Below are 27,271 nucleotides of genomic sequence, written 5' to 3' on the forward strand. Positions count from 1 at the left end.
AAAACAGAAACTAAATTGGTTCAGCATAGCATATCTCTCTTTGACTGAAAAAAACATGACTTACACAAAAGATAATTCATGGTAACTCTTTGGTTGGAATGACAGTGATTGGTATCAGAGGCTGAGAAACAAAGAGATGTTCCTGTGAGCAACCTGAGTTGAAAGTTTGGCTGATCATTTAATAACACAGAGAGGTGAGTTATCTTTCACTTCTTTCAAGTATCTGCTTGAAAGACTCAATAACCTCCCATACAAGAGGCCTGAAATAAAATTAAATATAGCTAGCCCTTGGAAAATGCTATTACCAAAAAAGTTCCAGATGAAGGAGTATACAAAATACGATTTTGTTATATGTTTCAGAAAAAATAAAAATAAAAACAACAACAACAGAAACAAACAAACAAACAAACAAAAAGCAGACACTGCTTTTTCCAAATCCGTTGAAAGATTCAAGGCAGCAAAAATTTCAAAAATCTGCTCGGTAATTGAGTGAGTGACTTCTGAGGGAATGTTTTACAAAACGTAATTAATTTTAAAAAGAAAAAATGTGGTTTTTGTTTGTTAGTTTGTTTGTTTGCTTTTGTTTTTATGTTTTCTCAGAGTGTTAACTCCAAGGAGTAAGGAAATTTATCTAGTATAAAACTTGAAGAAAGAAGTAGGCACAATAAAATTAGTAATGAGGAAACAGTGAGTGCTGTGAGAAAAATTGTCACAGCAGTAGAATGCTTGGAGTAGTCTCCAGAGGCATTCGTTGGGAGGTTAAAAATTAAAAATGCTAAGAAAACATATTTTTGGGAATCATACCTCCATTTGCAGAAATCAGTAATCTAGAATGGTCTTTTTGTAGCTTATCATACAGGTGCACTGGAACAAATTGGAAGCAATAGAAAAAGCATGCTACATACTATAAATCCTTTATAATGACCTCCATATCCCATCATTTACTTCTGCCACTTGAAGAAAAAACAAACAAACAAACAAACAAAATGAGGGTCAGACTTTGTTTTGTATTGGTGAGGTGTGGGGAAAAGTTGCTATGAAAAATTAGATGGAGCTTTTATAGATAGAGATTTTATATGGTTCCTCCATGGGAATTTGGTTCCTCAGTTACTAGGGTTCCATTCTTGGCATATCTGGTGTAGGAGGATGCATTTAAAGTGAATCTCTAAAATAAGTAAATTCCCAGAATTGCAGAATAACTTTAAGGTCCATCATTTTTTGAACTCTATGGAATTTATCCAGATTTTGAATTGTGGACTCCAGGCAAGACTTCTTCCAAATTTTATTTTTAAACTTACTCTTCTAAATCTTTATTTAAGGATTAAGAGTAAGTGTCCCTTCGTTCTTTACCAAAACTTGAGAAAAAAAAAATCAGATACTTTGATACAAAAAAAAAGTAGATGCTATACTTCTGATAATCTTAACTTCACTTATTTGGTATGAATTCAAGAGGCTAATGTCAGGCAGCCCCATCCTCTGCTCAATAGCCATGGTGCATTTCAGCTGTAGTCATGGGAGCTGAGCCAGTTTATACTGGCTGGGGGACTCTGTCCCCAGCTACTGGAACTATTTCCTTAAGATAAATCTTACGTGTTTGTTTGATTTTTGTTTGCTTGTTTTTTTTTGTCACTGCTGTTTTTTGTTTTGTTTTTCTTTTTCTAGTTGCAAACTGTTACAGAATGCATGCTAAATAAAACAAGCCTCGGATCCAAAGTATTTTATTTTTCCTTTATCTAACCTGATTGGTTATAGAGTTGAGAATCCAAGGGTGAGATCTCCCAATCTGTTGGGTATGTGTACAAAAGGGATGTTGCAGTTCAATATCAGGGTTGTTTTTAAACTGCTAGAGCCAAGCAGATTGCCATTTAAATCCAGGCATTCAGCTGCTGCTACTGACTACTGTCATTAATGCTGTAGCTTTGAGCACTATTTCACTGCTGCAAACATTTCTTAAATTAGTTTTCCTCCCTTCTGCTGTGTTCTTGTAAAAACAACACCAGTGGGTTTTATTGGGAGCTTTGAAAGCAACTGGCCTCCATGGCATTTATTAGTGGCAGAAAGCAACAGACTTTTGTGGGCTCCTACAGAGAAGTTAAATAGCTTCAAACATTTTCTATCAGCTTAAAGCACTGTGCTCGATGGTGCAAGCACACTTTGCTTCCTTTGCCTTACCATCACCCTGGGATATTCATTCTGAAAATAGATTTGAATGAACTTGAAAATTCAAGATAAGCTCAATTGCTGATCTGTCCCCTAAACTGCCGATCTGCAGCCCCTAAAAACAAACAAACAAACAAACAAACAAATAAATAAATAAAGTGACAACTCAGAAAAGCAAGCTGTTTGGTACACTTCATGCCTTGCTTAGTGTTTGCTATCTTGTCAACTATCAATATTTATGTTCAGTGGGGGAAACCTAGCCAAATGAGAGGACGTAAGAGGGTACTGCTGAAATCAAAACCCTGCCACAAGTCACAGTTGGGCTTGACTTTTGTTTCATTAAAAAATTAATTGGAACCAAACTGTGCAGTCACAAAGCTCATCAGTGGTTCCCGTTCACAATGTTAAAGAATCAGATGTTCAAACATAGCAAATTAGTGAGGAGCATGTTTACACTCTGCTCCCTTATTACTGAAAATGATTATTTGATAAACAAAGAGGAACAGCCAGGAAGAAATGCCAGCATTTGTTGACAGATTTATTGTGCCTTGGTGACTGCACCTTATACCACTGGGTGAAACAGGAATGGTGCTTCAATGAGTACTCTTGAAGAACTGATAAATAAAAGAGAGCAGCCAGCTGCCTGTGAGTTCCAAATAAACCTCAGAGCAGAAACAGTACAGGACTTTGACTTCATGCAATACTGACAGCACTGTTCTAAACCAATGATTTTAAAACACGTGCATAGAAGGGAAACTTGTTTGCAACATGCAGAAGAATCTCAGAGGGCAATATACTTAGGATATTTACTGTGTTCAGGGTATGTTCTTTGTCATGTTGAATGTCTTACTACTCATAGGTAGATAGCAGATGTTTTTGCTTTCATTTCAGTGGAAGCTGTATAATACTGCTGTACTGCTGAAACTGTAACGTTCCTTTTTCAAAGCTTATCCAGTTCAGATATTCTGATGAAAATTAAACTGAGAAAAACAGTTTTCTTCTTTCTGAGGCTTTAAAGAGTCAAGCTTTCCCTTAGGAATGAATGCAATGCTTCAAGTCAAAGAAACTTCTTCTACCTGGTTTAATTTCAAACAGCTTGCAGCTGGAAGATAAACAGAATAATAAGAATCTCTTATGAAGGCAACAAACAGTTCAAGAACAAGTGAGCAAATTTACATTTTGTAAAGTGGCTTCTCAACTGAGATCAAGATCTATATGCAAAGTTGCAGATAGTCAAAACTTACACATTGGTAAATAAAACGAAGGGAGAATAACAGGAAATTTATAGTCATCTGTGGAATTACTAACTGTAAATTCATTAGATTATGTAGTTTTAATAAGAAAATTATTAATTTAGTAATCAAAGGTGTTAAAATTAATTACTGTCTCTGTCAGTTTTACTGCCAGTGGGATTGCTATGAAATTGTTGTACACTAAAAAAAAGGATTCATAAAGGTACTTGGGAAGTCTCTGTATTTAATTGTATTTAATTGTATATAATTTTAATCCTTAAATCTGCTTTATTGGATCTGCTTAATAACACAGGGAATAGATTTAAATCTACGGACACTGACAATTGCAATTTATGTAGCTTCGATTTCCTTTTAAATCAGATTAAATTGATTTAAGTAATACCTCCGCATAGGTTGCAGGACAACTACCCCTGCATCACAGCATCAAGACCACATGCTGAGAAACGCAGCCTGAGCCATAAGGGCCTCCTGCAGGTTGCGTGGTTCATATTGGTCTATGCTGACATCCTTCAGGTCACCAGGTCTGGTCTCTTGCCCTTGCTGCTAGCACTGAGCAGGCATCTGGTAACTCCTTTTCTCTCATTTCCCACTCTGCAAGTATTTGGAGTATAATAATATAATAATGCTAACTAGTGATTTTTATTAATTGCTAATTCATAATAATTGTATTAAAACTTTTTTTTTTTTTTTCCACCATAGATTTAGCAGTTTGATAGCTCTTACATTTTTCTCTTCTAGGAATAAGTGCAGTTATTGCCATTTAATTATTGATGCCTTTAATAACATCTGCTTTGGCAGGAGTACTTAATTATTCAATCTGTTGGCTAAAACCTTTTTTACATTTACTTTTCCTTTTCTTTAGAGATTCCAGAAGCATTATGAGCAGAGTATCATAAGATTGGCCATACAGGACAGTTCTGTATTAAAACAAACCAGGAATCCTGGGCCTGCTTTATCCCTATGCAAGTAAGAGGTGACTGCACTGACAAAGTATTGTGTCTATTTTCTCACCAATGAACCAGATTCAGAATTTAGCCTCTTAACATGCTGCCCAACCAGTCACAGTTGCTTGTGTGAAATATATCTTGCAAATCTTATAAAAGTTATTTTAGAAGGATGTACACTTGTCACTGCATACAGTAGTCTAAATTTAACTAAAAACTAATTTTAACTAAATTTAACTAAAAACTAAATTTAACTAAAACTAAACTAAATTTAATTAAGAAATTCTTACACTTGAATCATAAAACTTCAGGTCTGCCTTCCCATTCTGTTGTGAAACTAGAGCTTTGTCCTACCATGTTATTTCCCCAAATACCAATTTTATGTTTCACAGTGAGCCAGTCAGTGTACACCTGTAACGTTACTGCTGTTATATATGGAGTGGTAATTCGTGTCTAGACAATGGTTGATATTGGGGAGAAAGAAGGGGGAGATTTGGGAGTGTGGCCATGGGGGTTGGAAAGCCCCGTGGTTGAGATAACATTAGACTCTTAAGGACGAGGCCATCAGGAATGTAAAAGAGTTTAGAGGGAACAAAGAAGGGTGATTCAGGGGACTCCATGCAGTCTCCGGTTTCTTGTTCTCCAGCCGTTAAGGCATGGAAGTTTCTGAGTGTTTGCTGTCGTTATATTCAAAGCTGTTAGACCAATGGAAAGTTGTTTTGAAAAGAACTGCTGTGGAGAGAAGGGTATAAGAGGGGAAACTGCCCTCAAGATTAAAAAAAAAAAAAAAAAAAAAAGGCAACACGATGTGATGAAGTTACGTCATCAATAAAGAAGCAGAAAGAAGGAATGAAAAGGAACAGGCTGGCAGAACAGAGACCAGGACGGGAACAGGCACACTGATCGCCTCATGAAGGTAGGTTCGGCCAGACTCAGCAAACCGCTCAGAGAAGCTGGAAATACCCGAGATGAGAGAAGCAGACCCGTGCACACAACTGCCTCTCGCTGGTCAGCAGCTGCGCATTATGGGGAATCATAGGTCCTTAGGAACAAAGACCATCCTGGCAACCTTACAGCTTATTCTCCTTATTAACAGTCAGACAGTTTATGATCCTGAAACATGGGACCAAACTGAGGTCAAGGTGTGGGACTCTGCAACTAAAAATGACAAGGTGCCAGTGGGATTGCTCGGCACCTGGCGAGCAATCTCTGAGGCCTTAAAGAGCCCTGTGGGACCACAGTCAGAAACGTGTGGCTTGCCAGACAGTGAGGGAGCTGCGGGCTCCTTTACTGATCCGACTGCTACGCCATGGGCCCCTCTGCTGCTACAGCCATCGCGGGCCTTTGCTGTTACGCCCCCTGTTGACCTGGACGTGCCTTTTGACCCAGGGCTGTTGGCCTTGAAAAGGAGATGGATGTGCTTTTCTTCGATCCGGGAAGAACGGGATACATAAGGCCTGAAGACCGAGTTGCTTGACAACTTAAAGCGAGACATATTGTTCAAAAGGTATGGAAAATGGAGACTGTTAAGTCATGGAACTTAAAGGATTGTTAGTTACCTTTTCTGATTGTACGTATGTATAGGCATACTCGGGTTTAGTATGTAAAGCAATGTTCTGTATATTTAGAATGTTTGATGTTCGTGTGTGCGTGTTGGTAGAGCACAGACTCCCCGCGCGCTCAGCGCTGTTTACTTGCCTTTTATAAATATCCTTTTATGTTACTAAATTCAGAGTGAGTTGAGACTTCATTTATAACACTGCCGACCCGATGTGATCCCAAATTTACTGTATACAGAGTTTAATGACAAATATGGTCATACGACACCCTTGTATTCTCCAAGGCATGCTTTGTAAGTTATGTGTAACGGATGCGTGTGCCCAGATGCTGCCCGGTTCTCGGGTGGCTGCGTGATTGCTGTGTGGGGCGATGCCGGGGCTGCCCCATGCCGGCCCCAACGGCCCCACGGCAGGGCACGGCTGGGCCCAGCAGCCAAGATGGCGGCGCCTCGCCTCAGGGACAGCCTGGGGAAGAAAGAGGGCACAGCGCTGCCCGGCAGCTGGCAGAAAGAAAGGGAGAAAGGGGGAGAAACAGCCCTGCTGGCACCCCGTGGGAGAGGAGGAGGAGGAGGGCAGGAGGGGCTCCAGGCGCCGGAGCAGAGATCCCCCTGCAGCCCCTGGGCAGGAGGCGGCGCTGGAGCAGGGATTTCCCTCCCTCAGCCCCTGGGGCTGGGAGGCAGAGAGGGGCGCTCAGGGACTGGCCCACCCTCTGCAGCACTGAGGAATGTAAGAGTGAAGCTGGGCCTAGGGAGAATGGGTATGTGTGTCGTAAGCTGTTTTAATTTTTGTCTCTTAATCTCCAAGTCTACTTGAATAGGTAAAAAGTGAAACAAATGTTCCTCACGCCAAGTCTGTTTTGCCCGAGATTGTAAGCGATCATCCTGTCTGTCGCAGCTCACAATCCTTTACATCTTATTTTCTCCTCCTTTCCATCTTTTCTCCCCCTGACCTATTGAGGAAGGGTAGTGGGAGAGCAGCTGGGTGTTGGCAAGGTCAACCCACTGCATTGTGAAAGTACTACCTTTAAAAATTCATTCCACGTTTTCATTTTCCCCTAGTCACTACAAAAATAAATAAATAAAGACATTAATGTGCATGATCTCATTATTAACTGACATTTATGCACCATGCCAAATCTTCTCGTGGTATCATTTTAATAACACTTCTGGGGAAAAAAAAAAATCTCAATCTAAAAAATAGAATTCAGTGCTGTTTTAAGAAAATATTTTTGGCAAAAAAAAATACATAAAATGTATATCAGTGAATATTAGGGAAATTGAATCTTGATTTTCGGTGTTTGTGCTGGGGTTGCATATGACTGCAGAATTGATCTATTTTTAATCGCACCAGTGTACAAATGCCTCATATGGTAAAATGCAGGGGAACTTCACAAATCTCACACTTTATGAGGATGCCTCCTCTCAACAGCTTGGAATTCAACTACAGAATTCCCCAGTAAAGGCTGATTCTTCTGAAATACATGAACTTAATCAGGAAGACAGTGAGAGTGTCAGCTTAGTGTCCTAAAGATACATCTGCAGGCTTATTATTATTATTACTAATAATTCAATTAGTAAGACTCAATCCAAAACCACCCACCTTTGTCAGTGTTAAAAGCAAGAGGTATTAGAGCTCTCTGCTAGATCATAGAATCACAGAATCCTTAAGGTTGGAAAAGACCTCCAAGATCATGGGGTCCAACCATACCCCTACCACCACTATCACCCACTAAACCATGTCCCTAAGCACCACGTCCAACCTTTCCTTGCACACCCCTGGGGACAGTGACTCCACCACCTCCCTGGGCAACCCGTTCCAATTCCTGACTGCTCTTTCTGAGAAGAAATGTCTCCTGATTTCCATCCTAAACCTCCCCTGGCACAACTTGAGACCATTCCCTCTAGTCCTGTTGCTAATTACATGCAAGAAGAGGCTGACCCCCAGCTCCCCATAACTTCCTTTCTATAGAAAACAATAAGGTTTCCCCTGAGTCTCCTCCAGACTAAAAACCCCAGTTCCCTATGCCACTCCTCATAGGCCATGTTTTATAGGCTCTTCACCAGCTTTGTAACCCTTCTCTGGTCACGCTGTAGGGCCTCAATGTCCTTGTGTTGAGGGGCCCAAACTGAACACTACTTGATGTGTGGCCTCACCAGAGCTGAGTACAAGGGGACAGTCCCCTTGTCCTGCTGCCTATACTATTCCTGGTACAAGCCAGGATGCTGTTGGCTTTGTTGGCCACCTGAGCACGCTGCCAGCTCACGTTCAGGTGAGCATTGACCAACACCCCCAGATCCTTTTCCTCTGCACAGCTTGCCAGCCACTCTGCCCCAGGCCTGTAGGATTGCATGGGGCTGTTGTGATGTAGCTTTGAGGTAGATTCATTACTGAGCTCTGGTCTTTCCAAGCACCCTCACTGAGTTGCAAAGGATTTACATACTCTTTTTAAAGCAATTGCTATACCAGAATTCATTAAATTTGAGTGGTATTTAATTTATACCTATACTGCACCTTTTGCAAGTACTGATCAGCTGTTTACCAGTTCACGTGCTTAGGAGTTTCCCTTCAAGAGGTGATTTTATTGGAAAAGATGCTAACAAAATCTGCGGAGTTTGTAGAGTGAAAAGTGGTAGAGATGCATAAGACCTGAGCAGAGTCATAGGTTAGAAAAAAATCAGCAGCTAATCAGTCTGTAATTAATTCAGCTGTATAAAGTCTGCAGGAGCAAATGGGTTTTGTTTAATTCTGGCTCCTGTGGCCCTTTGCTGTCTCTCACAGACAAACAAATTGAAGAAGAATGCAGATTAAGTTAAAAAGAAATAGCGATCATTATCCTTTCCATCTTTGATACTGCTGCTCTTGAGAATAAAAGAAGGAGAAAGCCAAATCCTTCTACCCTCTACCTCAACTTCAAAAATGAGATCCATATTGGTACGGTATCTATGACTATATTCTCAGTTTACTGAGGTGATCAATACAAGAAGTTATCTGAGAACTTCTCACTGTAAGAGAACATGATCCTCTAATAAAATATATTGTTCCTCACTGCTCTTACCATTGTATTTGAGAGTAGTCAGAAACTGTGAGAATGGTAATATTTTCTTTCTTTCTGTTAATAAGAGGCATAACATTTTCTTTGAAATCTCATTCTTCTTTGAAGAACCAATTCCTTTTCTCAGTCTTCTTTATTATCTGCAAATGGAAGAAGGATAAAGTAAATCTGGATTAATCAAAATAATACAACTGATATAAATTAAGGAATTCCGAAGCTCCAATATGTAATGAGCTTAGGCCATCTGGAATTTCCGTGTCTTAAAGGACAGCATATTCACTATTAATCTACAAGTGGAAACTGTACAGTTTTCTTTCATTGACTTTATGTAGTTGGGCTGGCTATCATCATCTCAGGAGTCATTCTCAGTTAACATAAGAATTTCTTCAGAAGTAACATGGCAGTATAGTAGTAAAGTTATAATTTAACAAATTTTTAACTTTCCATTCAGAAAACTGAGTTAAGTCCAAGTTTGTATGGTCCACTTCTTTATATACAATTTTAAAACGATCAAGCTCCTTGAATAACGGATGCTTTATTGCCATTCAAAATGAAAGGGGAATTGTTCCCTGTCGTAGTTAATTACATTGCTATAGCAGAAACATGGTTTACTGTTCTTTTACTCCCATCAACTTAATAGAATATTAAATAGTTATTGATTTTGGAAGAGGTGAACCATCATGATTTATTGAGCTGAGAGGTAAATATTCAGGAAGCCACTACAATTAAGCTTCTGCTTGTGTTCTTCGTTTGTGGGAAGTGTAGCTGGTAAGGAGATGCTTATCAAATGTCATAATAACTGCATCATTAGTTAGGAAGCGATTTAAAGAGGATCTGAAGAACTGTAGTTTATAAGTCAGTCCAACAAAGCTGACTTATATCAAAAATAAAAATAAAAGTCACTAATTTTTCCATCTTTAATACCTCTGATTATATAGTTTTAATTCTTCACACCTAAAGAGCTAAAGGGAAATGATAAAAAGATGCACAGAATCTCCTGTTACCTCAAACTACTGTTTAATATTTAGAAGGCAAGAAAGTACTGCAAAACTGACATCTTAAACTTAACAGTTTTGTTGTGTCATTTTTCTATCACCCCTAATTCATGAAATAGGTAAGTGCCAACATCTGTTTCCATTTTACAGCTCTGAGAAACTACTTTGATTATTAACTCTGACATGGTAGAATTGCAATCTTCAGGCAATTCAGCATTTAGAAAGAATATTTCCTACTGTATTTTCCTTCTGTATGTATTCAGAAAAGTACTGTGCTGTTGGTGAGTTTACATATAAGAGAGGCAACCCATACTCCTTGGGATGGACTAATTTCACTAATTTAGATTAACAATTTACCACCAGCATTTTTGATGACAAAGCATGGTCTGCCACCACATCTACTGAGCTAATGTTAAGTGTATTTTAATTGAAATAGACTGATTCACATCTTACTATAAGCCTTTTACATAATGAAAGGATGAGTGTAAAGGAAGCAATGCTGCCATTTGCAAGAAGTTTGTAGATCTTTTTTCCTTGCTTATCATATTGTTCCAGGCATGCAGAAGATCATTTACACTGTCCTCAGAAAAAAAAGGTAGAAAACAGGAGATGTAGGGAATGGCTGTTTCTAGCCTGACACCAATCTTATTCTTGATCCTCCAGATGGGGAGATGTATGAGAAAACCCAATGGTTTCCTCGCATACACTTTTTCTCCAAAAAAAGATGGGAACTGCACTAGTTTATTCCAATTCCAAGATTCAGTTCAAATAAATCCAGGAGAAAGGAAGTGTTCTCAAGTCTTTTGCAGAAGTAACTGGTGTTTTTTTTTGGGCTGAAATGTTTTCCAAGTTACTGTAAAATCTTGGTCGCATAGTTAGCTTTTTTATTTTTTTTTCTTCTCCATTGTGTAGATGTGAGCTACTGGGATAAACTTAGAACAGTTCCTTTTTTATGCAACTGCTAATTGATCCTTATGTATATTCAGATGGTAGGGCTGTAGAAGCTGGTATGAAACAAGCTAATTTTAAATGCAGTCATTTCTTGCATCTAATGCACAAACTTTAATCCCTTTTTAGGTACAATAAGAAGGACTAAAATCTCCTTTCTTACTATTGCTGAAAACACAAAGACCTACAGCTGTTCATATTCAGGTACTTATTACACATTAAAAGCTCTTATGTTACACAGATATTTGAATTGACTTTATGACTTTAAATGAAAGAATGTACAATTTGAAATAGGTTCTACAGTAATCCGTACCCAGATGCTTATACGGAGTTCAGTTTCAATGTGATGCACACAAGGGAAAGTAATTTCTGTCTTAGAATCTCTTCGGTCACTCAGGTGCAAGTTTTGATTGCTTAAACGAATGTATTAAAACAATAATATTTTGTGTTCTTTGCCAAAATTCATTTCTATAATGTGTCATAAACATCATTACATTTTTGTACATTTATACATAATGAAGTAGTTATGCAAGTTTCTGAGCCAGACTGATATATAGAGAGCTAAATTTCACCCTTGAGTAAGTGAATCAGAAGGGAGAGATGAACATAAGTGAAGTGAAAAAGGAGTATGAATAGACTATTAAGAAAAAACTAGAAATGGGGTTACTGAATCTAATTTTCATTGAAAAGTTAAGAAGTGAAGTTAGGTAGGCAAAATTCCAAGCACACTCCAGGAGCATTGAGCTGATTTATTGAGCTGAGAGGTAAATATTCGGGAAGCCAAAGCCAAGTGTGGAGGTTATAACATGAAGGCACACGTGCATGCTGAAATGCTAATTTCCTGCCAGTTGGTGCAAGAAACAGAAGAGTTTCTTATGTTCAGGTGCTAGGTGTTCCAGTGGTTGATTAGAATATGCAGGGCCTATATTTTTCTGCCCTGACATAGTCCTTGTTTTGCATATGTTCTGTCATCAGTTGTGACAGTACAGGACAAAATAGTGGCAACATCTGTTTTTTCCCTAATAATAATTATTACTCCCCATGGGCAAATTTGCCAGCCCTTGTGAGCTTGAAATCTTGTGCTTCTTGGAAAACACAGTTTGATTAGAAGCTACTGAAGAATGTTCTTTAAAAAAAAAATGTTTTCAGTGCCTAAGAGCTATAATGCGGAAGTGTGACAATGTCCTTCTAACACTACAGTTGCCTCCCACCATTTGTTGAAGCATGACAGGTGAAATTCTTAGCAAACTGAAGTTAATAGTAGTTTTGCCATTAACTTCAAAGTCAGGATCTCATTTTTTTTTGTTTCTACCACCAGGTAAATGTTGCTTGTTGTCTTGCTGCTGAGATTCCATTAAATATTTTAGGCAGAAGCAAACAACAAGCATGAATTCATTAGTGTTGTTCTTCCAACTCTTCATTTTAATCATCTGTTCCTGCATGTTTCATTGAATGCAATGAAATGTCTTTGCTATTCCTATGGCAGTAACAACTTTATGGGACATTAATGCTAGAATATAATACAATTCCTTGTACAGGAAATGTATATGTGAATGACTTCTGTACTAAAATGATTTTGTTGGTAAGGTAAACACAGTACATTTTAAATGTACTTAGAGTGACAGTCCCATAATATATTACTTAGAGTTTTGTAGTGAGTGTGTGAATGCTCACTGCTGTGCAGAGGTTCAATCATACTATGAAATAAACCTTGCTTTAAAGGGAGAAACATTTTGTGAAGACATTTTAGCTAGATAAATAGAAAGTTATGTGAGCTGTCTCCAGCCTAGGCTGCTTTCTTCTTTATGGGAAGAGCAGGAAAGAATTTAGTAATCAAATAGGAGTGTTATGTTTATGTGGTAGTTAAACAATTAACTCTTCCCTGAATAAGTCTTTTCATTCTTCTTTGGGAAATGTTTTCCACATCCAGTTGCATGACGTTTTAGGCCACTGCATTTTTTTTTTTTTTTTTTGTCTCTGACTGCCAAAAATAATCCTTCAAAGGTGAATATTGAAATTTTGTTCTGCTCTGGCTAATGTACACAGCGATGAGCATCCTGCTAGTGACAGGGGAGTTATATACACAGGGGGGCAGAGAAAAGCTTTCTGAGACAGGAACTGCTCAGATATTTTTAGCTATAGCTGCATGAATACACCACAGGAGTAATTAAATTTTAGTACCAGCCTGCTCTGCCTTCACTGATCATGTCATTCCCAGCAACTGCAGAAGAAACAAATTTATTTAGATAAATAAGGGGGATATTTATTTGGATAAATACAAAGGGGAATGACTCCCCTTGCATCCTTTATGCCAGCATTTATGCTGCTGTCAGAGATTAAGATGAAATGTCTGTCCCTCTGTGACATCTGTGTGTTCAGGCTTTATTGCAAGAATTGTGTGGCTGTAGTAAGAAGGTAGACTTCTGCTGATCTGCTACTGCACTCTTAAGATATGCATGCTGTGAAGGGACTTCCAGGAGTTCAATACTTGCAATTCCCATGTGATTTAATAAATAACAGTATCTGCCTGTAGCTCCAGTACAACACACTATTAAGCAGTGGATGTAAGTGCAGTAATCCTTCCCTTGGAATTCTGCAGATTTTAACACAAGATAAAGGAGATTGTCCTGATTGTCCTTACTCCTCTGTAAGATTTACATAGAAATTTGACTGTTGCAGCTTTTGCATAATGAAAAATTTCACCCAGGCTTATTCAGAATACATAGTATAGATGCCTAGAGAAGCAGGCCTTATATGAAATTATATAAAAATAATACAACATTTTATCTTGGATAGTATGAAAAATATTTTTTTTATCTCTAAGTTTACTGTGATTTTTGTAACTCATGAGTCATAGGTTTTTGATACTACTTTTTTTTGAGAATCCATGTGTTTCTTTTCACAATCAAGATAGTGCCTGTGGTTACATTCTCAGCATGATGAGCGTAACCCTCATTCATTTATTAATCAATGTTCTTTTGTGATATGCCTTAGTGTAGTATGATTGAAAATGTGGTAATATTAAATTATAAGACATTAAAAACCAAAGGTATAAAATGTTCTGCTAGCTGCCAATTACATAAGAAATCCACTTTATGAGAAAGTTGAGAAAACAACAGAAGGAACATGACAACTGTTACAGGAGATTTCATGATGAAAGAAAAAAAAAAGGAAAAAAACACTTTTATTTAGCCTGTTTACCTGGGATCAAATTGTCTTCAAGGCTTTTTTTCTTTTTTTTTTTTCTTTTTTTTTTTTTAATTTTTCTTTTACTGAAAATGGCTCTCAGGTGTAAATTGTAATTTCTTATTTTACAGTTGTAAAATGTAATTTCCGATAGTCTGGTGGCTAAGACAAAATCAAAAAGTGATTGTTTGGGAAATACCTACTTAAGAACCTAAATAGGTATAAAAATATGTAAGTTTAAGATAGATATTAGACACTAAATATCCATGACTATTTGGATTTGCAGCTTTGGGTCTCAGTTTTGAAATTGGGTGGACACGTTTTTCTGATGTTGTCATCACTGTACATTCATACAGAGATGGAATGCTTTAAGAACAAATCCTTGACAAGATGCTAAGAATTACTAGGTGTTAAGCTTTCCATGGAAAGCTATTCAGACTCTTGGTGCTCTTTTCTTCATATCAATGTTTTTACATGCAGAGAGGTCAACCATTGCCATTTTTGCTTCCCCTCTTCTTTGGCTGGGCAAAGCTGAGCGTTATCTAAAATGTGCTTATTACATGTTCTATTTAACTAGTCTCTGGGTTGGTTGGCATACCTTTCTATATTCAGCCTTGTAGTATCTCAGTTTCTTTATTTGCGTCAGGACACTGTGTATAAACACAGGTATAAAGAATGGCAAATTCTGATTGCTACATCTTCTAACATTCTGCAAGCATTCTCCTCCATACCTGTGTTCTTTAAGACTTTAGGCTGGTTCTTAAGCTTTCTATCTGTCAAAATTGTCAAAATACTCTACTTTTTGTTTTATTTGTTTGTTATTTCCTGAGAATTCCTCTCTCCTGTATTTATTTTCTTGCTTAGTCTCAAATACTTGGTCTCATTTCTGCTACACAGCTTCCCAGTTTGTTTACCAAGCCTTTGTTACTGAAAATTCCTTACAGCTATTACAAGTTCTGGAACTTTTCGCTGGTGCTGTTAGAAATTAAGCCATCATCTGAAAGTCTTCCTCTTTGCTAATGCTTGATACTGACAGGTACAGATGCACTTCTGATTTCCAGGCTTCCAGGGAGCTTCAGCTCTAGTCAGGCTTTTAGCTGCCCATGTTCTTCTACCATTGAAGGTATTCTGCTAATTTGTTTTATTCCTGATATTTTCCTAGTATTTTCTTCAGAAAATGCCACTGGAAGCCAAGAAATATGCCATGTCTGTTTTATGTAGTGCCTATATTTTATCAGCACAAGATCAGCTGTTTCCTTTACCAGGAATTTCAAGTAGCTCATGACAAATTCTGCCATGTGCTAGGGAACTGTTGACATTAATATTCCCTTTTGTATCTTTCACATTTTCCTCTTTTTCCTTTAAAGTCCAAAGAGCTATTCTTCCTCTGTCCTCACATAGCCACGTAGCTCCTAACGTAGCTCCTAGTCATCAACCAGGGAAGAAATCAAAGTTTTGTTCAGCATTCAGTCTTGGTCCTTGGTCCTGCTTTTTTTTTTCTTATTCTTTTTTTTTCTTATTTTTTTTTCTTATTTTTTTTTCCTTTTTTTTTTTTCCTTTTTTTTTTTTTTTTTTTTTTTTTTTTTGCCTTTCTTGGCCAAGCAGTAATACTCTGTTTCCAAAGCTGGGGGTCTCACTGCTGTTGTGGAAGTAGGAGTAGTTATATATCCTTAGTGCAGATTGTGCTTTTGTTTGCATGTTTTGTACCTAGGAGTCATATTAAGCAAATAACTATTAAATAGTCAGAAAAATCCTGGAGCAGTGTTTGGTGAAAGAGCCTGCTGCTTTTTAAAAGAGGTTAAAAACCTAAGGGATGTAGAGACCCTAATAAAACCCAGGAGAATTTTGGAGTCAGGAAGACACAGAGCAGCAATAAAAGGGTACTGTGAAGTTCGTAGTCTTAAAGTCTAACATTAACCATATCATGCAGAAGTGGAACATAAAATGGAAAATTTCAATGTCTGATTTTAGCAGTGCTTGATTCTCAGGAGAGAATTGGAGCAGAACTCACCAAGGCACCTAAGAAATCTTGTGTGACAGTGACTGTTCATTTTTTGTTATTTCTACTAATAAATTTCAGCTTAAGCTTTGTAACTCTTCAGAGAACTTCAGTTAAGTGCTTAAAAGAGATACTGAATCAATTTGTGAAACAGCTTTTTTAGTAACACAGTGTCAAGAATAAACACATAAATCAATAACTCTGCAGCAGTATTCAAATACTCCAGGGGGTGGGGGTGGGGGGAACAGGGGGGAAATAAAAAAAAAAAAAAAAGGGAATGAGTTGTTATTGATGGAGCAGATGCATATGCAGGATTATTTTACAAGACCGTGGCCCAGATTTGGACTTCTGGAGCGCTGCCTTTACTAGTGTAACCCCAGGGGAGATTCAGAATGGCCAACATGGTGCCATGTGTAAGCCAGCTAACAAATATTTGCCTTGCATCAATGTATGATCAGCTAATTGGATATGAGCACCATCGTATTCACTCTGACACAGCCTTTAAGGAAGGATCCCAAAACTAGAATTCTCATTTCACTGGAAAATGAAAGTAGGGATATCTGGAGTACTCTGGCATGGCCTAGGTGATGTCTTGTTTTCTCTGATTACTTAATGAAATAATAGTGATATTTTAACTGTGCAGTGGTGGTACTGGTACATCACATGTTGTTTCTTACTCTAATGTATCCATCAGGTTATGTTATTGTAACATACAGCACAAGAGATTTTTAATCTGAATGAGTCTTCACATTTATTTTCATGTTATTTAACATCTCTTTTATACGAGCTAAATTAAGATATATGCATACTATTTCTCAAATAGAATAAATCTCCTGCCTTTTCAGTTGATTGTAACATGTTAATGATACTGTCATTCATTCAAAGTCTGCTTTTAAAATTGAATAGTGAGAGCCATAGTGAAATGCTAAAATGAATAGTTCAGCCTATAGTTTACTTAAAGCAAATGGCATGAGTGATGGCCAAAAACTAGATCATCAGAAACATTTTCTTGCTGCTTTATGTATCTGATTAGTTTTTTCTACAGTTCCTGCAGAATTTTCTCTGCCTTGTACTATTGGCTTATTGACTTCTGTCATCTCCCTCCTTTATACTCAGTCTTTTCACTATAGCTTCATGCACACATTTTTATGCTGCTTTTCTTTTTATGTTGTCCTTCTCACCTGCCTCCTTCTATTATATGTATATGTATATATTTAGTTCATGATGAAGTAATGTCATAAAATTACAAGAAAATAAAAAATACTCCTTAAAAGTGCATCTGATCAGGTAGCGTGTCTCTCACAGGCTTTCCAGAAAAAGAAAATGGAAAAAAAAATTAAAAAAGCATCAACAGGCTTCTTCAAACTATTCTGGAAGCTGATATTCTGAATTCACTGATAGCTTGGTCATTTAGACTCACATTAGTGATTGTTTTTTTCCCTCTTGCCTCCTTTCTAATCTGTTGAACTGAGATGTTGAGTAGTTATGGGGAAACTACTAATAAAGATGATAAATTTGGCTCTAAAGGTTTACTAGAGCGAAACTTCAAACAAAACAAAAAAAAAAAAGAGAGAAAAAGAAAAAATTAGGCACCTGTGTGTGAAAGCATTATGTGTAATGATCAATATCTAATTATAACATAATTATGCTTTTTAAATGAATGTAGATAGTTTAAAACTAAAAGATGATCATAGAAGTAGATGTGGAGATGTTTTTAGCATGTCCCATTGTAGCCATTACTCTAATATTACTTTTCATGTAAATGTGACTGGCTTTGTGCCCCAGCTACTCACGATAGACATATCGTTGTAATATTATAGTAACAAATGTCAAATTGCAACCAGAGGTAGTATTTTAATCTATTTGCAATTGCATTTTCAAACTATTTCCCCCACTTCTGCGATCATTACATGTTTTACTTAATTTGGTGCAATATCTACGCTTTGCATCCAATTATTTCAAGAGCAGTGAACTCTGGCCTGGTGACAATATGGCCAATTTATGTTAAAGAGAGAAATACGTAACATAGGCTGCTGTCTCTATTCCATTATTTAGACTGTAAATACTGCATTATTGTTTACTTGTGACTAGTGATGCTGAACGATTTGCTTCATTGTTTGTGCCCCTGATCCAGTTCCTTAGAAGTGTGAATTCCCTTCTCTAGATTTAGCATAATTACAGAGAGGTTATGGCTCACCATGTAGGTAAGTGAAAACTGAAAGGTATCGGGTTTTGATTTTTTGTTTGTTTTATTTGTGGGGGTTGGGAGGAACACAGACAAACGGACGGACAACTTCAATAGTGTCCTATGAACATGAAGGCAGTTATTCTGTAGTTTTATGTAGCCATGCACCCTTGGATTCTGGATTAAGAACAATAAATTGAGTATCATTTTTCAGGAGGGATAGAATTGCCTTTGTCTGATCACACAGTCATAATAGGAATAATAATATCACATATATTTAAGTAACATTTATGTGAAAAAGCACAAAACACTGGCTTCCTAACTGCGGGGTTCATTACAGTGGAGCTGACCCCTTTGCCCTGCTGGGATGAAGCTGTTTAAGCCCAACTGGTGCAGTAATCTTTTCAAGTGCTCTTTCGCCCCGCTGCCTGATTTACTGCTTGCAGGAGCAAGAAGCCCAAGAGAGAATCCATTTAAAATACACTGCAAAAATAAATAAAACAAATGGAGGAATGAACTCAAGCTTGTCTACTGCCAACCCCCCTCTGCTTGTGTACATCAATGAGTAATAGACAAAAATGTTAATATTACTGCTATATTGTTATGATTAAAGGTCTTGTGCTACAGGTAGATGACACTAAAAGCTCTACAGTGAAAAAGGGTTTAGATAAGCAAAACATAATTTTCAAAGTATTGGAAAGCCCTTGGCCCTATTTTCATAATACTTTGATAAAACTTGCTCTTTGGTTAGCGTGTTGTTTTCCAAAGGCAAACATTCAGCTTCAGCCGTAGCCAAGAAGAATCACAGTTGGCATGGATGGCTTAGCAGAGGCCAGAGATGGTGCTGTGCACTGCCAGAGGCAAATAAATAAATAAATAAAACCTCTCCCTTTCCTGCTAATTTCAAGTATTGTTTGTTAAAATAGTTAAGCATTCCTAGTATGCTATAAAACTGTTGAATTCAGCAGTATATTTAACTCTTGTCTCTTGGAAAGATTAATTTCTTCATCCTAATTTGTCTATCTTTACAGAAATTAAATTAGAATGGAATTCTTAATGAATTACTGGTGCTGTTCTTTTTTCCATAAGACTGTGAAATAGGGTTTGTGTAAAACTCTCTGATGAAGCTGGAACAAAACACAAATACTGCTGCTTGGCAGTAGTGTCACAACAAACAGAATTTATCAGAGTATCAATCACACATTCAGCATTGGAAGTATTTACTGCATGTACACTAATATTCCAGGTTTTAAGTAGAGGCAGTGGTGCTGGAATATTGATCTGAACAGCAAGTGCAGGAGATTACTCTTGCACGTTGTTTGGTTTGTGATACTTCTGTTGTTGAGACAGAGAGATCGCTGAGCAACTGTAAATGTTGTAGGAGTATTCTGAATACTGTTTGAGGGGTGTCAGAATCTGTCTGCATGGAGAGAGAAAAGCAAGTTATACCAGGGGGATGGCGTCTGCGTGCAGTGAGCTTTCCTACTCACTGATTAAGTGGCCTGCAATTCTGCTGCTGATTTCTGCTGTTAGAGGTCTGGAAATAATATGACAGCATTATGTGACACGGCAATAGCATTTTTATTTGTAGATACTATGTTTGTTATCAGGCTGATAGCTCTGGACAAGAATGCTATTTGAGCACTTCAGGAGTCTGAGAAAACATACTGGATTTCATAGTTTGCTATTAAAGTGTTTGTAAACTTCCAGAATGTTTGCATTCATGAAAAACAGACTGATTTGGAAACCCATAATACTTTCTTATATATTTTATGGATTTTTTTTTTTTTAACATCAAAATTCTGATTTTGTAATCAGTGTATCAGTTAACCTACTTTATTAACACAGCCATAAAATTACTGTAGTATTTTTTCAAAGCATGTGGTTAAAGCATAATTACAGTCATGTGGTGTTCAGTTTAAGCTAAAAAGTGCAGGCAAATTCATTCCACAGACAGGTAGCTTGGGGGTCCCCACAACATGCCCTGCAAAAAAAAACATGGAGTGGAGGGCAGGGTTGCTTGAGATGATTTTGAACAGAGCCATTCTTGCACTGTGTTTCGCAGCGCTTGAAACAGCACTTAAAACTTAAGCCAAATGCTATACAAAATTGTGTTAATTCTAATAAAAGAGGCTAATGAGGCCTCTCAAAATCCAGAGAACTGTGCAAAGACAACAAAGTTAGGAAAAGAAATGGCAATCAGCACACAGACCAGGTTTTTCTGTTGTCCATGGTAGGCTAACCCTCATGAGATCAAATAAACGACAGTTGAATTCTTTAAATACTATACATTAAGTTAGAAGGTAGGGTTAGAAAAGGTTGATACCAGCCCAGTAACCTTTTGGACACAGTGACTGGAACAGAAGAGATCTATTGGACTGAAACCCATTACAGGTTAGTCCTGCATTTGGCCTGCCGCTTGAAAGAATGTAGCCTTAAAAAAAGGATTAATCTGAGAGCAGTTTTTGGATAAGACATAGAAGAAAAGTAAAAGGTATAGGTTTAGGTATAGGTGACTCATCCAACATCTTTCACAGTATACAGTCCATCAGCAGTATAGATTTTATTTTACCCAACCCTCCATTTGAGTGTGACACCATTCTCACTCTGTGTATAACTTATTTGGCCAATTAAGCATGCTGATTTGGTGAGTTACTGCCTTAATAAAATTGATTAAAAAGACTTAATGAAATACACACCTGGAAATATTTAATCTATCTGACACAGTTTATAAGTAATTAAGGCTAAATCAACACAGTTAGCTAAAAATACCCAGTAATAAAAGCAGGCATGGGGATTTATCTTCCAATATGCAGCAGTGAAGCAGGCAAAGTGACCACCAAAACAATGTTGTTGATTTTGTGAAAATGCGCAGCAGAGCAGATGATGAAAAATTGCAGGTACATAAAGCTGTTGCTATGGTGTTCAATTCTTGCACCACTGTGTCTGGATTTAGTGCCTTAGACTGAATTACAAAATCATATATTCCAAATACTGCTTATCATTTCAACAGAGCCTAGCAATAAATGATAGGAAATGCATTACCCATCCAAAATGTGCAAGAGTATACGAGCGAAGATTGAATTCAGGTTTCCTAAAATGCACACTATTTTTTAACCTGTCATTTGTCTCCCTAACATATACATCGAGTTCATAATTCTGAGGCATTAGGTGGTATCTGAAGACAAAATTTGGTAACTCAGAGCATTTAAGGGATAGTGAGACCATGAAGAAGGAAGGATATATAATACATCTGTAGATCTAATCAAAGTCCATGCTTTAAAGATGAGGAGAAAATAATGGAAACAATCAAAAATTGAAAGTTCAAGTATCTGCACAACATTTCAGGCTGAGTGTGGCACAGCCCTATATGCAATGTGGTGCAGCAGAAGACATTGCTAGATAAATAAATTGTGAGACGGACTTCTAAAAGATAAGAGTCACAATTCTGAGACAACAGAAAGGGATAGTCACGACTTTTCTGAAAGAAAACTAAGAATGATGGCAAAAACACCTTTCCTTGACCTTCCTACCTCCTCACTGTATCTTTTTTTATTATTATTATTTTTTATTTCATCAATATTGACATAGATGGTTTAAACCTGTTTTTCCCTAAATTTCCTCTTTTCTGGGATCTTATATGTTCTGGTCTCTTGATATTCCTCCTTACACCTTTCACCTTGTACTTCAGACGTCCTTTCCCTTCTTCCTTGTTTTTTTTTGTTTTGTTTTGTTTTTCCATATGTCTTCTCTAGCATTTTTCTCATGATAGAGTCTTGAACCCTTCATCATTTTAAGACAACAACAACAAATCCAGTGCAAGTTTCATTACCTTGTGCTTTAACATCATCATCCTGCGCTCTAGCCTTCACTAATACCATCTTGCCCTATTTGTATAACTTGAAAGCATCATTGTGGAGTTGATGTTTATATGCTGTCATCTAGGCTAGCTCACTTTTTCTCTTGATCCCCTCCACAGTGACATCCTGATCTCTGTTACATCAAGCCTACATGATGTAGCTTTACACCACCTCTCCAAGTTTCATGCACCAGTTTCAGCAGATTCCTCGTACTAGAAACCTTCCAAGGGGACTTCAGATGTGAAAACACAAAGAAGGTAAGCAGGCAGAAGTCCTTTCTTCTGTTCGTGCACATGTGATTCTTCCATTAAAACTCAGACATATGTAATAAGTTAGTAGCATGTAAAATACTGCTTCAGACCCCACTCCTGTTTTGGTCAGTGTGGAAAAGTTACATTAATCTTTGAGTAAAATGGAAATAATTTTATTTCTTCTGTCATTTATTTTTTATGGACATTCTTCCTCTCTTGTACAGTGGTTATGATCAGGACATGAGACAAAAACAAGTTTCATGCTAGCCACTGGAAAAACAGATTTTGCCTAATGCATTTTGAAAATACCAAAATTTAAGAATTTAATCACAGATAACAAAAAGCTACTGAGAGTTGAAATGAGAGTATCTAATTTGAAGATAAACTGATTTATCAGTGTGGGTTAAATTGAGATTTGGCAAATTTGTGCTCACAACTAGGGACTTTAAAGCAAAATAATGTAATGTGATGTAATAATCAAGTTTAATACTGTGTCAGATTTAGGAAAAGCTTTTATGAAGGTTCTGTATTCTGTGCTATTTGTGTTTAATTGTACAATAATAATAATAATAATAATAATAATGTTGAATTAATTATGCTCTATCTGTACAGACCAAATAAACTCTTCATACTTTATTCAGAAATATACGGCTTGAGAGAAAAACAGCTCAGCCAGGACTTAACAGTGCCTTTGCCTCAGAGGTAAACTCACTTATGTGTTTCATGGTAAAGTACCAAACTGTTAGCGTTAGAAAGAAACAAAGGGGAAGTAAAAATAAGAAAACAAAGAGAATAAGAAATTTGAAAAATGAAGGGAAAAGATGATATGTTACTGTGAACAGAAGATGAGAAAATATTCTTATGGATTAGGACATAGCCTTTTACTAAGGAAAATTAGGAGGGCCATAGAACTTGGTCTAATTATACACAAAAAAATACCGATTAAGTGATTACTGTTTACATGGCAATTTTGGGAATATAATACAAAAACATTCTAATGCAGTTGCATTAAGCAGAATATTAACAGGATGTTTTCAGAAGCTTCTAGAGATTTGATAAATTTGCAGAGTATATTGAGGTTTCAGTTTGCTAAGAGCAACACTCAGGCTTCCTAACTTTTCATGGCATTTTTTTCACCTAATGCACTACTGCATAGTATCTCAGCAAAACAGAGTTAATTTTTGCCACTTATGTTTGTAATTCAGCAGCCTGTGAGTGCTGACAGTGCTTCATTTTACGCACCGAAGAGGTAGGAGGACTCCCTGGAGAGCACCTCTTACATTCAAGATGCTGACATGTTGGACTTTCTCATATAGCTTCAGATTTCAAGTGAGGAAGAGTTAGAACAAGGTTGTTCCATGTGATGGTAGCAATATGAGGTGTTCAGCACTGATTCCAAGTGTGGATCTGAGGAAGGAGGTCTTCATGGAGTTGCACTTGAAGCTTCAGAGAAATGCTCATGCCAGGCCCCATCAGGGAGAGGACTGTGCCAGTTCAGAAATGAGTTGTGATTGTGATCTGAAAGGCTGCTGCTTCACAATGCTGCAAGTACCCGCCTAACAAATTAAACTTTCACAAGTCAATGAAAAGTGGTGCAGGAGTCAACTTTGTGGTACTCATTGATGGTACTCATTTATGTAAATACTGCTGTGCTGTACGAGGTCAGAAATTACTTGGAAGCGATACAGCAACTTTATTGTTCACTCATGAACTCAAAAGCTCAACTGAAAGAGGCAGTCAACTTAAATTCTTCTGTTGAGCCTTCTTCGAGGCTTTTTTGCTGCTTGTGTAATGGCAGTGCATGTTTGCTATATGGGTTGTGCTGTGCAGCTGGAGTGATCTGAGGTTTAGTGACTGTCCAAGATATGAATTTATTCTCCTTTTAGGACCTAATCTTCACTGTTCTGACCTATAGAAACATAACATGAAATTCAAGCATCTTACAGAACAAATTTTATTTGCAAGGCTGGCACTGACAGAATTGACAGGTGCACTACAGTAGCAGCTACCTACACAACTACTTAGATGTCAGTGATTAATGCCATCCATGTTGCCACTCCAGATTTTTCCAACCAAATGCCTGCAGGTGAGAGTTTTCCTCAAGAGGAATCAAAGAAATTCAGCTGCCTTTTGCTGCTTTCAGAGCCCTGGGTGGGTTCTCCCCCTCCTAACTCTCCTGGGATTGGGCTGCCTGGGCTGAGGGCCTTAATGCAGTTCCCTGGCCTTGAGGCACCTCAGCGGGAGCCCTGCCAATGCTTGGGAGCCACCTTGAAGTCCCAGCCCTGTCCCAGTCATGGACCTTATTCCCCCAGTTCACCACCCCAACCATATGTACTGCTCTGCTAAAAAAAAATTAAAAAATTGTGTTGCTACACTAAGAAAATTTATAGTGGTATAGTCTTAAAAAAACACAATGCAGTGCTGAGTTTTTCAACCCTGAAACTAAGTGGGAAGAGATTGCCTACTGAAGGCATATTAAACACAGATGTAATCTGTAGCTTAGGAAATTTGTTGATTTTTTGAAAGCTGGGAGAGTATACTGAGAAAAAATCATTACTGTGTTTGACCTGTTATTATACCTTTTTCTAAGCATCCAGTTTTTAAACCGCTACATATGTTATGGTGTGGATTTTACAGTTTAACCCATTGTTGGCATTTCTGCATTTACAGTAGTAAAGGTGGGAGTCCTGGTTGTAGTGGGTTTACATGGCAAGGTTTTGGTGGCAGGAGGCCATAAGGGTGGTTTCTGTGAGAAGGATCTAGAAGCTGCCCCATGTTAGGTAAGGGCCCCACTGCTGACCAGAGCCGAGTCAATAAGCGATGTTGTTTTGCGCCTCTGTGAGAGCATATTTAAGACAGGGAAAAAAACGCTGCGCCACACAGCAGTTGGGAGAGTGAGAGGAGTGAGGAACGGCCTTGCAGGAGCCAAGGTCAGTGCAGAAGGAGGGGGAGAGGTGCTCCAGGCGCCGGAGCAGATGTCCCCTGCGGCCTGTGGTGAGGACCATGGTGAAGCAGGATGTCCCCCTGCAGCCCATGGAGTACCACGGTGGAGCAGGTGGCCCTGCACCGACGGAGGCTGCTGCCTGTGGAAGACCCCTGCCCAAGCAGATTCTGGGCCTGTAGCCTGGGGAGAGGAGACCACGCAGGAGCAGGTGACCTGGCAGGAGCTGCTGCCCGTGGGGGAGCCAGGTTGGAGCAGTTTTCTCCTGAGGGATGGACCCCGTGGTACGGACCCATATCTGGAGCAGTTCTGGAAGAGCTGCTGCCTGTGGGAAGCCCACACTGGATCAGTTCATTAAGGACTGCATCCCGTGGGAGGGACCCCACAGCACAGGGGATGAGAGTGACCGAGAAGGAGCGGCAGAGAAGAAGCGCTGTAGACTGACCATAACCCCCATTCCCCTGTTCCCCTGCACCACTCGGGGGGAGGAGGTGGAAGAGGGTGGATGGGGGGGGAAGGTGCTTTTGGTTTCTTTCCTTTGTTTCTCACTTCTCTAGCTTGTTAGTAATAAGCAATAAATCTTACTGTCTCCCTATGCTGAGTCTGTTTTGCCCGTTACAATAACTGTTGTGTGATCTTCTTGTCCTTGTCTCAACCTTTGAGCCCTTTTCACCATATTTTCTCCCCGTTCCTCTTTGAGGAGGGGGAGTGAGAGAGCGGCTGTGGTGGAGCTCGGCTGCCCACTCGAGCGGAACCACCACACTGGTACACTGCTGATACTGTGAAAGCAGGGAGATCCTTGATGAAGATGAATTCCTAAATTACTAAAATTTCTGCACATACTATGTGCTTTTTTGGCCTACTCTGTTGATATTCTAAGTTTGGTCATTCTGTCCTTCTTTGTTTTTCCAGTGTCTGGTCGAGGAGACCATGTCTCAGACTTTCCTTTCATGATGACTTTTCATACTCTCCTTATGAATGGCCATCATGTGGCAGTGTAACAGAAGTACAGGGTACTGAAAAGTAAACACGTAGACGTCTTGTCTAAAATAGTAAGCAGTGAAGCCTGCTGACATAAAAAACCTTTATTGTGTCAGTATTTCTTCATTTCACATTTAAGATATTGAATCGGTGAGCTAAGAATTTCAGATGCAAAAGTAAACCAGAACTCCTTCTGAAGAAATCATCATTAAGAGAAGGTGAGAAAAGACAAAAAATGACTTGGTGGCAAATTTCTTATAAAATGAATGTATACAGATTTTTCCTTTATTTTTATCAGATAACTGTGTAGAAAAAACAGCCACCCTCTAAGGCAAATTTTCATCCTTTTGTGTAAGAGAAACTTTTGTGATCCACTGATTGATATTCTATTCCCTTATATTCAAGAAATTGAAAGGTTTTGCATGCTAGAGGGAATGTTATTGAAACTTTTTTCTGCCTAAGGATTTCCGTATTACATGATAAAGTTATTTTCATTTCACAAGTAGCAAAGGTGGGAAAGATACCTCAAGAAACTAACAAAATCTAATGTTTCCAAAACCAATCCTTTTGTTGACATCCAGTGTGGGATTCACTCATAATTCTGATGTGATTTTACTAACAGTGATAGAGGCATATTTCATTATGGTGGATCTTCATTCTGCTCCAGTGCTAGTGTTTGCTTTTTTTTTTTTGCGAAGTTGGCTGTGTCTAAAAGAGCATGTAGATTTGGAAGAGAGTTTCGTATTGTTGTGCTAACTTACCTTAGTTCTAGCACTGTTTTCTGTTCTGCAGTTCGGTCTTGTTTTTCCACACCTTTCTCTAAGGGATCTTTGTGAGTCTTAGGTCTCTTCTCCTCCATTTCTAAATCTAAAGAAAACAACTACTTCTACTCAGTTCTTGAACATTGTATTATATCCTTTCAGTGGGACATCTGCGTTAGCCAGATGTTGTTCTACC

General features: G+C 38.2%; 1 long non-coding RNA gene across 3 annotated transcripts; it reads left to right on the forward strand.

The window, feature by feature from the left end:
• Positions 1-4,829: 4,829 nt before the first annotated feature.
• Positions 4,830-25,865, forward strand: LOC106016342 (uncharacterized). Of its 3 annotated transcripts, none has more exons than XR_011807780.1 (5): positions 4,830-5,864; positions 11,041-11,115; positions 22,261-22,398; positions 23,005-23,094; positions 23,598-25,865. It is a non-coding gene; the product is annotated as an uncharacterized lncRNA (long non-coding RNA). The 3 variants fall into 3 exon arrangements; XR_011807781.1 differs by lacking the exon at positions 4,830-5,864 and adding an exon at positions 5,898-6,673; XR_002400993.4 differs by lacking the exon at positions 4,830-5,864 and adding an exon at positions 10,397-10,558.
• The last annotated feature ends 1,406 nt before the right edge of the window (positions 25,866-27,271 follow it).

This window comes from Anas platyrhynchos, chromosome 2 (genome assembly GCF_047663525.1).
Source record: "Anas platyrhynchos isolate ZD024472 breed Pekin duck chromosome 2, IASCAAS_PekinDuck_T2T, whole genome shotgun sequence".
Classification (NCBI taxonomy): Eukaryota; Metazoa; Chordata; class Aves; order Anseriformes; family Anatidae; genus Anas; species Anas platyrhynchos.